Source organism: Meriones unguiculatus, chromosome 20 (genome assembly GCF_030254825.1).
Source record: "Meriones unguiculatus strain TT.TT164.6M chromosome 20, Bangor_MerUng_6.1, whole genome shotgun sequence".
NCBI classification, from domain to species: Eukaryota; Metazoa; Chordata; class Mammalia; order Rodentia; family Muridae; genus Meriones; species Meriones unguiculatus.
The window spans coordinates 15,530,919-15,544,768 of record NC_083367.1 but is presented as its reverse complement, the minus strand read 5'-3'; the positions used below and the strand labels follow the sequence as shown (position 1 = coordinate 15,544,768).

The 13,850-nt window shown below is 36.4% G+C and overlaps 1 protein-coding gene across 20 annotated transcripts in view; it reads left to right on the top strand.

The window, feature by feature from the left end:
* The window catches only part of Lingo2 (leucine rich repeat and Ig domain containing 2), a 1,357,796-nt gene that overhangs the window by 804,198 nt on the left and 539,748 nt on the right, over nt 1-13,850 (top strand). For 17 of the 20 annotated variants that reach the window (XR_009588066.1, XM_060373595.1, XM_060373592.1 and 14 more), the window contains one exon: nt 5,360-5,443. The exons of the other annotated variants lie outside the window; for them this stretch is intronic. The gene's annotated coding sequence lies outside the window, so the exon portion shown is untranslated. The remainder of the gene's footprint in view (nt 1-5,359; nt 5,444-13,850) is intronic. 20 annotated transcript variants of the gene reach the window in all.

Below are 13,850 nucleotides of genomic sequence, written 5' to 3'. Positions count from 1 at the left end.
TTATTTGATAAAGAACTTGGAGAAGGGGAAGAAAACAATCAAAATATACTTAAATTTAAAACTATTTAAATAAAATATTATAATATAATAATAAAAATGATAGATTTTCTTTTCTTTAGGCAGTTCAATCTTGTTAGCATTTTATTAAATTTATGTGGATTTTCTCAGAGTGTTTGGAAAGTGAGTTTTTAAGAGGCAAAACCATACAATTACCATAGAAACCAGCATTTCTATACTCCAGATCACTTTATTTGTGTATTTTGCCCTACTGCTTTCCGAGCTTTAATCAAAAAGTATCTTAACATCATATACATAATAAAATCTAATTTTTAGTAGACTATTATGAGTATAGTATTTTGATTCTAGGGTTTAACATTAATTTCCTGTTTTTTTCTTCCTATGCTTATTGAATGAAAATGAGAGCATTACACAAAATTTAACCTCAAAACCCCTTGTCCTCATGCTGCTCTGACTATGACACTTTAAGGAAAAACTACTGGTGGAGCCCTCTCTCAGAAAGGCTGGCATATCATTACATATTTCCATTCTTTTTAAAGAAGTTTTTCAAGATCCCATAGATGCTTACAAATAAGCCTTAAAATTAAATACAAAAAAAATTAGGAATACATTCTGTATGATATTTTAACATATTTAACCTTTCCTTGTGTCTAATACAGTTTTTCCCTATTCAAAATCATTTCCTCATGAAAGGTGAAGGAACTGTTTCCTAATGACAGGACACATCTTATATGTTAGTTACTTTTCTCGTCATTGTGAAACATCTGACAGAAGCAGGGAGGAAAGGATTGTGTTGGCTCATAGTTTCAGAGGCAACCATTATCCTCTTCTAGTGGTCACACCGGAAGGCATATATGCTGGAAGTCAAAAGCTCAACTGCTTGCAGGTCTGAGAGCAAAGAGACTAAGCCAGAAGGCCATGTCCAGTAAGCCTAGAGGCAACATAATGCCACACAGAGAAAAACTTGAAGCATGGCTGCTGAAATTTAAAACAAGTCGAGGATGTCTACTGTTTTCACATCTCCATATAGAACTTGAAGTTTTAGCTAGAACAATAAGATAAGATAAAGAAAGAAAATGGAAACAAATAAGAAAGGAAAAAGACAAATACCCTTATTTTCAGATGATATGTTATAACACATAAAGGACCCTAAATTTACCATCAGAAAACTCTCACAGATGAAAAATATATTCAGCAAAGTAACAGTATTCAAAAAAATACACAACAACCAGTAGGTTCTTACACCAACAAAAATTATAGTGTAAAAAAAACATTAAATAATTCAATTTACAATAGCCTTCAAAATGCCTTGGAACAAGTATAAGGAAGGAAGTGAAAGATTTATGTAATAAATATTTTAAACTTTTTTGTTTTTCAAAATCCCATAGATGCTTTCAAGTAAGACTTAAAAGAAAAAAAAAGTTAGGAATACATGCTGTACATTATTTTAGCATATTCTGTTACTATTCTCTGTGTCTCATGTAGCTTTTCCCTCTTCAAAATAACCCCCTTAAGAAAGGTGAAAAAAGAAATAGAGGAAGCTGCTAGTAGATACAAAGACTGCTCAGGCTCATGACAGGGCAAAACTATTATTGTAGAAATGGTAATTCTATCAAAAGCAATCTATATTGCCCATTTTCAAGATTAACAGCTAGTGTAGAGAAGTGATTGAATTGTCTGTTGGTTATAAAACAATACACTGTTGCCAATCCTTCTCTCTGTTCACACAATGCTACCATCACCAAGCTTAGACTTCAATTTATAATCCTCTAAAATGTTGAAAGGTTTTTCACTTAGTGCTTCCTCTGCCTACTTTTGTGAAATAGAAATGATTTTAACTTTAGGACTCATTATTCTTCACAAGCAACAATTTTTTTAAAAAGACTTTATCAATCTTGATTAATTTAAACACACTGACCTTTGGGTTTATGTAAAAATAATGATGAGGAAGAAAAAAGACAAATGCATGGGGCATAGAAAGAAATGAACTGAGGACAAGAGCAGAAACAAATATAGAATGGTAGAGGACACATGTCTGTGTGTCTCATCTCTGGACACCCAAGAAGGTAGGTGCAGGTGGGAGCCTGTACATCACACTCTTGTCCAGCTTGAGAACTGTTGTCCTCTGATCCATCTTAGGATGTTCTGGATGTCCTCAAGTTTTATAAATGTTATCCTGTGTATCTTTTCAAAAGACTTATTGATAAATTGAAGTTTATACAAAAGAAGGTGACAAGAATAGTGAGATTTCTACAAACTCATCATGCGAGAAATGTGTTCAAGATGTGGTGCTGTTGAGGATAAAGGAAGCTGTATATCCTGGTGTGGCCATGACAGCTTCCCTCGGTGATTTGGAGAAATGCCATCTATCTATTGCATAGTTATAGAAACCAATTCTTGGACCAAGGTATAACAATTTTTCCAACAATCAAAGCAGTTCACTCAGCTCAGCTGGGGCCAAGAGAGTTGCACTCTAAACCATCTAGTGAACACCAAACTCCTCATAGTGCTAGCTGATGGAAGGGGTAATCTACGTCTTTCATGACTTCATCTTGTGAACACCAAACTCCTCATAGTGCTAGCTGATGGAAGGGGTAATCTATGTCTTTCATGACTTCATTTTGTGAACACCAAACTCCTCATAGTGCTAGCTGATGGAAGGGGTAATCTACATCTTTCATGACTTGAAGGTTGGGTGGTTATCTCTGGCACTAAACAACTCCCTAGTGGATGACAATCAAACTTTAATAAGCAATCCTAATTTGGCGCATCCAGGTGAAGAGTATTTTAGGAAAGACCATGCTTCTAGAATCCACTGCTTATGGCAAGGCAACTGGTTAAATTCTCAGGCTATAGATAGAACAGAGTCTATTGTCTTAAGGTAGACCTGCTTTTTCCCTATCTCCCTTACCAGATTCTGAAGCTTTTCCTATACCAGTGGAAAAAGTTCTCGGGGAAACTTGTCTGCAATTGATCTGTGTGAAAAAAAATACAATGTATTTAAAATAACCCTTTATCCTACAATCATTTTAGGTTAACAGTGTATATTCAGGGCAACTTACATAACACGGGCATAATTTAATGAGGTACAGCTATGAAAGTGCTAGAAAATGAATCAAAGTGCAACTTATGCCAGAGGTTTTAGAACAAAAATGAAGCCATATTTTGGTGTATTTGAAATAATGTCACAGCCAGGCAACACATATAATAAAGATATTCTTTCACTTTTCACCTTGATTAGAATAGAAAATACATTTTACATTGGGTTTGTGTGTGTGTGTGTGTGTGTGTGTGTGTGTGATGAATCTGACTCTAGTTACAGCTTGATCTTTTATCTTTTTTCTCCTCTCACTAAAGCAGCAGTCAAAGCTCATATTTAGATTTAATACAGATTTCATTGAGCACACTAGTTCTCTGATGGAGTTCATTTTATTAGACTCTACACTCGATACAAAGCATCAATTGCAGAGGGTCACACTGCATCTTTCTAGCTGTCACACCAATATCTTCCTGAGTGCCATCTGCAATGTCTGAGGCTCTTTATTTATACTGGAACTCATTTAGTTTGATACAAGCTATTTTCAAAGTGCCTGAAGTACACAAAACCACACTTTATCATCAGACAGTCCATTGCTGCGAATATAGCTAGCAAGATTTTTCTTGGTCTTGAAACTCTAGACAAATGGTGATAATACCTATGAGGAAAAGCAATCTTATTCTCATAAAACCCATAAGAAATGATAACAAGAATGTGGATCAAAGACAGTTGAATACATTGTACTTATGCTTTGTTAGAAACCAGAGGTCAGTTCCTTATTTTTTTAACCCATAGCCATGTAACAGTTTTGGTAATAGACTAACAAGATTTAAGGATCTAATCTGATAAAATCGGTGAAGGGACTTATGTATGAAAAAGAGGCAGTGCTGCTGTGGATGAAGGCAAATTGCTTAGGAAACTACATCTGACCTAGAAGCAAGAGCTTCAGTGGTCAGAAATAGGCTCCGCAACGTCCTTCCTCCCGAAGTCTGCCAGCTGCTTATCAAATGGCACATCACTTAAGGTCATGAGAACCTGAAAGGAGGTGTTCGATACTAAAAGAAATAAATAAGTTAAGCTGTAGAAAAACTGGACAGGAAGCAAGGAAACATTTGAGAAAGAGACTAGGCAGAAAAAAAAAAAAACTGACCTCCAAGGAGTCAGAAGCAGGGCAGTTACTTCTCTAAGATGTTATTCTAGGGGCATGACAATGCTTAGGTTCTTACTCACAGGAAGGGGTCTCTGTTTCTATTGAAACACACACATGCATATGTGCAGCCTGTGTTTTCCCTTTGTTCTCATCCAAAGGTTTCTCTGTTTTTTATTCTTTCACACACGTCATAAAATGTTTTCACACTTGCTCTTAGAAACAATACACTTTTCAGAAAAATGGATTTTCAAACATAACCAAAAATAAGGTGCTCTGACAAAGGGCCACTTGGCTGTTTCCGTTCAAAGAAATAGCTTCAGATAACATTTAAAAATTTCAGGGAAAGATGAAATGATAGGGTGGGTCTCTGGAGTAATGAAAACAAGATGAATCACAACAGCCTATTGGATAGACTGTATCTGTCCTGTTTTGTTAAAATTTCTTGATTAGATATTGAATCCAAGTGAAACCAATTTTAACATACAATGATAATAGAAAATGTTTGCAGGTACCAATTAAACTCACACGAAATTATAACATTAAGTAACTTATTGGACAATAGAAATTCAATGTGAAGACTGAAATCCTGCTTATAAGTAACTTTTAAAAATTTCCCCAAATCTGATTTAATAAACACATGTGAATAGTGGGATTCAGTAGTTAGCATGCGCTTCGGGAATGATGCAACAGTAGGCAAAGGGGAAAACTGGTCATGGTGGATATGACACACCTAGAATCCTTTCACAGGGCCATTAATCTCAGCACTAGGAAAGCAGAGGCAGGCTGGATTCTGAGCTTTATGCTGGCATGGTTTACCTATCTTCCAGGAGATGCAGGGATAAATAGTAAGACCCTGTCTCCATATATATATATTTAATTCAAAATATATACATGTAAATGGTAGCTCAGGTTGATTTTGCACTTTATGTATGCCTACCTTATTCTTCTAACTAATAAAAACACTAACGTATACCTTGGTGATAGAGATAAGTATAAATCCAGATCCTCGATAAATATGGTAACATATTGCCCTCAAAATGGAAAATCATAAAGTGGGTTAATTACTATTATTGTTTAAAAAGTTTATAAAACCAGGAAAAAGTAAATGAGTTCCAATGGTTGAAGCATCATGTCATTTTCTCCCCTTATCCCAGCACAGTATGATAATTAAAAACAAGAGGTCCTAAGAGGAAGAGCCTAGGTGGCCACCAGCAGTATGAGGAGCCCAGTAGGAATTGGTAAGTGAACAAACGAGACCCTGTGCTATCTTTTTTACTCATCATGGCTTCTGTTGGTACTGTTTTTCATTTGTTTGTTTTCTAAGTGCAAAAAAGTCCCTTGACTGATGGCAACCCAAGATTGATTGTAGAAATGACATATGCTTCTAAGATTTAGCCCATGAATTTTCTATGATCTGGAAGATATCTGTCTCATTGAAATTGTGTTCCCTTTGCTTAGTCTATCCACCAAAATCCTCCTTCCCATTTCCCCCAGCCCTTACTAACCTATTCTACATTCTAGTTCTATTACTGCGATCCTTATAAACCTTGCATATGACTAGGCTCATGAGGCATTTGTTTTCTTCTTCCTTGGCAAGTAAAGTTCAGTTTTCCAAGGGAAAAAGAACAAGTTTTAGCTGGGAATAGTAAAAACCTGTTAGAAATTGGTAGGGATTTAAAGTATCAGTGTGATCACATAAAAATATTAGCGTTCATGGAAATTTGGTTTCTTCGTTTCATAGCACAGATTATGCTTAACTGGTTAGATTCCTTAAGCATTAACCAAGAAGGTACATGCCAACAGTCTAGTGGTTTCCTCTGCATGTGAAAAAAAACTAAAGACAGTAGGTCGGCTCATGCTGAGTGTTTTTTACATGCCAAGTAATGCATCCAAGATACTTTACTGTTTTGCTTTGTTTAACCCTCACTGAACTGAAAGGTTGTAGGTATAATGACCCTTGCATTAGCAGATGGAGAAACTTCACTGTCAACATGTTAGCAAATTGCCTTGGAATCCCCTTATTCCCTGATAGCTTTCGGATCCATTTCTTGCTGGTGACAGTTTCTGCTTTTCCTTGGATTTATAAAACCAACACTTTGGAGTAGTTAAGCTTTTACCTGAGATGCCATGCTATTTTGCAAAGGGTAATTACCTAGTATATGATGCTTGTGTATTCATAAGAGCTCCTCCTGTAACTTACAAATGGCTTAAAGGTATGTAAATTCATCAATTATTCACACACTGATAAGAAAACAAGGTGGGATTCATTCTTTCATTTCTCCAAGCTAGGGAAGCTAGGGAGACTAAGAGGTCAACTGGCCCACTGGGTATCTTACTGCTCTGAGCTTCTCAGACTTTCTATACCTCAGGGTCAGTATTTATTTTACATCACTGCAGACTGAATGTTTTTGTAAGACTATGGAAAAGCATTTGCAGGAGATGTGAGATGATTTGAGGTATAACATCCACTTTCAATTCTCATCTCAGTTATCTTACAAATACAAAATAACTGTATTACATTTTTGGAAATGTTTTTAACTCTTCCTCTCAGAGTCAACATTCCTCATGGTATAGTCAGGGAACTACAGACAGACACCAGACTGTGGACCATAGAGCAAAGTGGTCAGCAGCAAAAGAGGAACACCAGGCAAACCTAACTGTGAGCTCTACCTTTGAGTGTCTAGATTACGTCTGCTCCTGTTACATTAGACAAACCTCAACACACAGCAAGGATTCTGTCTTTTGATCTATGGAGGGAGAGAGAAAATTGAATTTCACCTCGTTAAAATGAAGCTGGTGTAAGGAAAGCGGCAAGGACAACAGTCTTGGAAAGAGACGCTTCAACAAATTGACAGGAAGAGAAAAAGCCCTTGGCATTCATAGGAATGACTTCTAAATTTCGATTTATGACATCAACACTTCTAAAATTTGAGATATACTGTTCGATTGCTCCAAGAGGTTTGATTTCTTTTTTTTCCCCATTTATATTCAGAAGACTGGACCTTGTCAGTTCCTCAAACACTGCAGACTTGTGTATCATTTTAAAAGGTAGAAGTGGTCTTTGGCCTGCTCTGAAATAAAAACAAAGCAGGTTCCCCTACTACACTGGAGAGGCTTGAAAATATATGTTACTTGTTCATTTCAAAAACTACCAGAGAAAACCAAAGCACTTTTGTGTGCAAAGTGAAACACACATTGAAGCAGCAGTGAGAATTTACTTTGCTAGATGAGTTTTGTGGCTTTCTAAATTCTACTGATATGGATCAAGTATTTACATATACTATTTTATTAATAACTGTTTTAGTACTGTATCAAAATATTACTGCACCTATGCTCATAAATAGCTTTTGGTTTGTGTGTAGGATAAAGATCTTAAGTCATGTTGCTTGTTGCTCTACCAGAAAGCTTAGACACTGAAAATAGGAAGGAAATAACTCATTTACATCTTGGACCAGAACTGAAGACAGAGAAGTTCTGAATCTTTCTCAGCCTTGCCTGTAATTGTGTTAACAATTTATATTTAAAACTGTAAAAACAACCCCCGCCCCTGGTTCTTACACTCTTTCTACCTCTTTTTCCATGTAACACTCTAAAGGGAGTTATTTGATGGAGACATCCCAATTAGAGCTATGTGCTCCAAGGTCTTTCTCTTTCTCTGTGTAAGGTCAAACTATGGGTCTCCATATATTTGTTCTCATCCATTGCAGGAGGAAAGTTCTCTGATGATGGCTGAATAAGGCAGAGATCTATGAGTATTGCAGAATATAATCACGATTTTTTTTTAAAAGACCATTTTTTTTTTTTTTTTTTTTTTTTGGTTTTGCCCTAGGTCTATGAGCTATCTAGTCTCCGGTTCTTACTTACCCAAGCAGTGTCAGGTATGCCTTCCATCTTGTAGAAAAGTCCTGAAATCAAACCAGATGTTGATTGATTACTGTCACAAGCTCTGTACTGCCATTGTCCTACATATCATACAGGCAAGTATAGCATTGCTTATCAACGTTTGTGGCTAGGTATTTGTGAGGTTTGTGGTATTTGTGGTATTTGTGGTATTTGTGAGGTTTGTTGTTGTTGTTTGTTTGTTTTTGGTAGCCTTCAGAGTACTTTTTCATATCAAACACTAGAAGGCTAGTGTGAAGGCTCCATGTAGGCACCAGGTCAGCCTCACCATGTTCAGTAAGTTGTGTGGGTGTCGTCTTCAGTTCTGAGATCTTGCTCTCAGTTTGTGGAGAGAAACATATGGTCTTGGCAACAGCCTGTGTTATTTGGAGATTTCCAAGGGATCTCTTTGCCCAACAACTCAATTAAATGGAACCCAGTGCCAGCATCAGAAGCTTCATTTGGTGACAAGATATGGCCAGTAGGGAGACTTTACAAGGATTACCTCGTATATTTTAGAAAGTTACCACTGCACTAAGTTTCCATACAACCCCCCCAATGCACCTCAATTCTAGCTATAGCTCTCCCTGCATTCCCTTCCTCAAACCTATTTCCTCTCTTGCTTACCACCTGATCCTCCCATTCCTGTCTCCAACGATTAATTTTCCACTATGCTTATAAAAATATAATGCCACTCAGACTAGGAAACATACTTTGACCAAAATTATTTAAATGACACTTGATGCTTTCCAACAGGTGTCTCAGTCTTCCTAAAGTAAACCATTTCCTGAGATTAAAGTACAAATTTTTCAGTCTTCTTACACTTTCATAGAAGTAGAATAATAATAGTTTCCGCTTACATTGTGTATGGATTTTGTTCTCAATATTATATATGCTAGATCCCTGTGTGTGGCAGAAATTTAGTTCTCAATGTACTCAATCATGAAAAATTCATAGCTTTTAAATACTTATGTGTGCTTTCTGGGATTTTATGTGAAAATCTTATATGTACAACTTGTTTTGTGGCTTGAGAATATATTTTTATTCTTAATAACAAACATTTTATTAATTTTTAGACTTTCATACAATATTTTTATTATATTTACCGAACACTCCTTTCTCCAACTCTTCCCAGACCCATCCACCTCTTCCTTACAATCCTCCATTTTGATAAACTAGACTATCTCAGAGCAAACAACCTGGTCCTGTGGCTTTTAAAATCTTTCTGTCCCTTCTTTATAATGTTCCCTGAGCCTTAGGTGTAGAGGTTGTTTTGGAAATGTATTAAATGGATCCACGCACCCCACTGTCCTTTGTTCTCTACATTTTGATTAGCTGTAGCTTTCTTGTAATGCTCTCTGTCTACTGCAAAAAGAAGTTTCTCTGATGAAAGAGTCATACTTAACTGTGGGTATGTGGGTAAGTAGAATGCAGTTGAAATTCGCATGGTTCCAGAGGCAGGCATAGAAAGTTTATCTTCAGTAAATACTGCAACTTCTCAAAATGGGAGAATTTAGAAAAAGGAATTGAGAAGGATGGCGGCAAACACTCAGCCCTTGGAGGTCCACAGCTCTGGAGTTCTTTCTCACTTTCATTTAATGAATTTCAGTAAGAGGCTGGAGAGATGGGTTGATGGATAAGAGTACAGGGTGTTCTTCCAGCAAGCCGGAATTTGATTTCTTACACACACCTGGCACTCATATCCATCTGTGATTCTTGTTCCCAGGAATGTATGCCCCTTTCTGGCTTCCACATGCATTGCATAGACATGGTACACAGACATACATGCAAACATAATGTTCAAAAAATGAAGAGAAACAGGGGCTGTCTCTGACATGAACTCAGTGGCTTTGATCACCTCACCCTGGGAAGGGGGACATGTAGCCTTGTCAGGCCACAGAGGAAGACAATGCAGCCAGTCCTGATGAGACCTGATAGGCTAGGGTCAGATGGAAGAGGAGGAGGACTTCCCCCATCCGTGGACTTGGAGAGGGACATGGAAGATGAGGGAGGGAGGGTGGGATTGGGAGCAGATGAGGGAGGGGGATACAACTGTGATGAAAAGTGAATAAGTTGTAACAAATAAAAATATAAAATATATAAACGTAAATAAATTTTAATAAATCTACATTCACTCTGCATTGAAAAAGGAAATATGGATGCTTTACTCTGATATATTGAATACCCAATCTGAGGAGATTAATAATTTTAGTTGACATAAGTTATATAAAAACTAGAGGTCATTAAATAAATGCCAGCCTGACAACTCCTTTAGCTTAAAATTCAACATTTCTTATTTATCCAACTTTTAATTTTTTCCACCAGCTAATTGATGCTTAGCAATCCATCAATATTTTCTTGTCTCACTTGGTACCAACCAATCTCATAGCAGTGGAATCACAGCTGAATAGTGATGACTAGAGTCTGTTGAAGGAGAGTCGTTGCACACTCTTTTTCTGAGTAGGGAAAATAATTATTTCTCCATTCATTTGAAACTAGAATGGCAAATGGGCAACAGGCATGAAAATGATCAAGAGTGGGCATGATTTTAGCAGCAGCTGGGTTCTTAACCATGCAAAACGTATCTGCCACTTTCCTAGACATTCCTCTCATGGCTGCATGGATTCTTCATTTGTTTCCAGTGTCATTAATTTCCACGGAACTTCACTGCCATGCTGGTGAGGAAATTGTGGAAGGCATAATTTAATGTTATGCAGTCATGTGGTATGCTTTTAATAAGGCCATAATATTTAGAATTAGCTTAATGCATCTTATATAGCAGGTAGCCTTTTCTTGATTTTTTTTTAATTTTATTTTTCTTTTTAGTTACATTTTGTTAACTCTGTGTCCCAGCTGTATCCCTCTCCCTCATTCCCTCCCCAACCCCACACTCCCTCCCTGGTCTCCTCCCTGCCCCTTTCCAAGTCCACTGATAGGGGAGAGCCTACTCCCCTTTCATTTGACCCTGTTTTATCAGGTATCTTCAGGGCTGGCTGCAAAGTCCTCCTCTGTGGCCTAACAGGACTGCTCCTCCCTGGGGGGGTGGGGGGGGCGGAGAGTTAAAGAGCCTGCCCTTGAGATCCTGTTAGAAATAGTCCTTGTTCCCCTTACTTTGGAAAACTACTTGGTTACTGAACTACCACGGGCCACATCTGAGCAGAAGTTCTAGATTATATCCATAGATGGTCCTTGGTTGAGTGTCAGTCTCGGAAAAGACCCTGTTCCTGGATATATTTGGTCCTTGTAGAGCTCCTATCCTTTCCATATCATACTAACTCCCCTTCTTTCATATGATTCCCTGCACTCTGCCGAGGGTTTGGTAATGAGTCTTAGTGTCTTCTTTGAAACACTGCTAGGTAGAGTCTTTCAGATGCCTTTTGTGGTAGACTCCTGTCATACGTTCAATGCACATCCCATTTGTCTTTCTAAATGAGGATTGATCATCTTCGTCCGTGTCTGCTTTCTTGATTATCTTCTTTAGGTGTGTAGATTTCATTATGTTTATCATATCTTGTAGGTCTATATAAGCGAGTATATACCGTGTTTGTCTTTCTCCTTCTGGGAATTTGTAAACTGGTACAACCACTTTGGAAGTCAATCTGGTGCTTTCTCAGACAATTAGGAGTAGTGCTACCTCAAGACCCAGCTATACCACTCCTAGGTATATACCCAAAATTTGCTCAAGTACACAACAAGGACATTTTGTTCAACCATGTTTGTAGCAGCTTTATTTGTAATAGCCAGAACTTGGAAACAACCCAGATGTCCATCAACGGAGGAAAGGATACAGAAATTGTGGTATTTTTACACAATGGAATACTACTCAACAATCAAAAAGGAGGAAATCATGAAATTTGCAGGCAAATGGTGGGATCTAGAAAAGATCTTTCTTGATTTTTTTAAGTGTATGGTTCTAAAGTGTTAAATATATTGCTATTTTATGCAACTATAATCTCCACTTATCTTCAGAATTTTTCCTTTATCTCTAATTATGTATAAAAATTTTATTCATTCATCATTCTCCCTAATTTTGGCATTGATATGTCTTTATATACTGTAATCATTTTATACAGATATAGTTATTTTAATACATTTGTCTTTTAATCTTATGAAAAATAATAAATGAAATGCAAACCAAATTATAATAACATTGTTTTCTGTGTTTGCCTATCCATTTACACTTACTTTGTATCTTCATATGACTATAAGTTTCTGTCCAGAATATTTCTACTGAAGTTTGAAAACACTCCCATAAACATTTCTTACAAAGACATCAAGTAGCAATAAACTTTCTCACTTTGTTTGGGAATGTCTTCACTTTTTTTTTTTTTTTTGAAAACTATGAGAAATATGGACTTCTAGGTGGGCAATTTATGTGTGGTTTTGCTTTTAGTGTATTAAATGTACCACTGTGCTCCCAAAAGACAGTGGGGTTTCTACTCAAATTTCTAGGTAGAAATTTGCTGATATTCTCACTGAGAATCCCTTGGCTAGCTGCTCTCTGACTTCGTTTTTAGACAATATCTCAGCATGTGTCTCTTTGTTTATTTGGACTTTGTTGACATTCATAGGTTCATATATGTTCATGAATCTACCTCAATCTGCAAAATTTGCAATCATTATTTCTTCATGTTATCTTTCTCCCCATTCTTCTCTTCCTCCAAATGTCTATATAGTATTCATTTTCCTTTATTTTCTATCTTTGATCCCCAGACTATTTCACTTTAAATAGCTTGTATTCATGATTTTTTCTGCCTCTTTAAAACTGTTGTCCAACACCTTTCATGAAAATTTCAATTCGGGCCTTAAATTTTGTGTTCCCAGACTATTTGTGTGTGTTGTGTCTGTGGGAGGTGTTTCTGTTTTAAGACAGGGGAATGTGATTCCTTCTTTCTGACTATGAAGCATGGTACATAGTAGAAACTAGGAAAGAGACAAAAAACCTGTAGTATTTCTCATCAGTTTCTGTGGCTTCTTCTGAGCATTTGCTTGGTTTTTGTAAATATTACTCCATCAGAGATCATGTTGTTTTAATTTAGTTTGAAGCTTCTTAATTGTTTTGTTTTACATGATTTATTTATTTATTTATAGGAAATGAGGTCTCAAGTTTTTTATTCATCCACCTTCCTGATTTAAAAATTATTTCTGTTCATTTTGCATAAAATGAAACATTATGTATTTTGTATAACATTTTGATATATATTTTCATCATTTTCAGGAGAATCCTAGTGACCAAAGTACAAACTTTAATGATAGGAAATGGAGAAATCATAAATTTATTGTGCTATACTACGTTGGCTGATACTCTCATATAAAATCAGAGACAATGAAATTGCAGGTTGGAGTTTGAGCAGTTGCACAAATCTACCCATTTGTCTTCGTATCTTATAGCAGGGCTAGATTAAAACACACATTAAGCAATCTATTTGACCAAACTCTATTAGGAATTAAGCACTACGTGTAGAATACAAAAGTAATTTAATTATTTTATATGTGTACTTTGTCATATTATTAAAAAGAAACAATCTTAAAATCCAAGCAAACAATTCAGAAACAAATGTCTTATCAGCTTTACTTGGCAAGCTATTAAGTATTTTTCAAACTAAATTTTGCAACTTGAAATAAAATGTTAGTGATAAGCCTTATGAAAACTTAATAAAAGGTAGGGAGTAGAATAAAAATGTGGGAGGCTATGTTACTCAACCTCTGTCTGTTATTGTTACCAATACATGGGAAATCATCTGAGAGGAAGGGCTTCTTTCCACT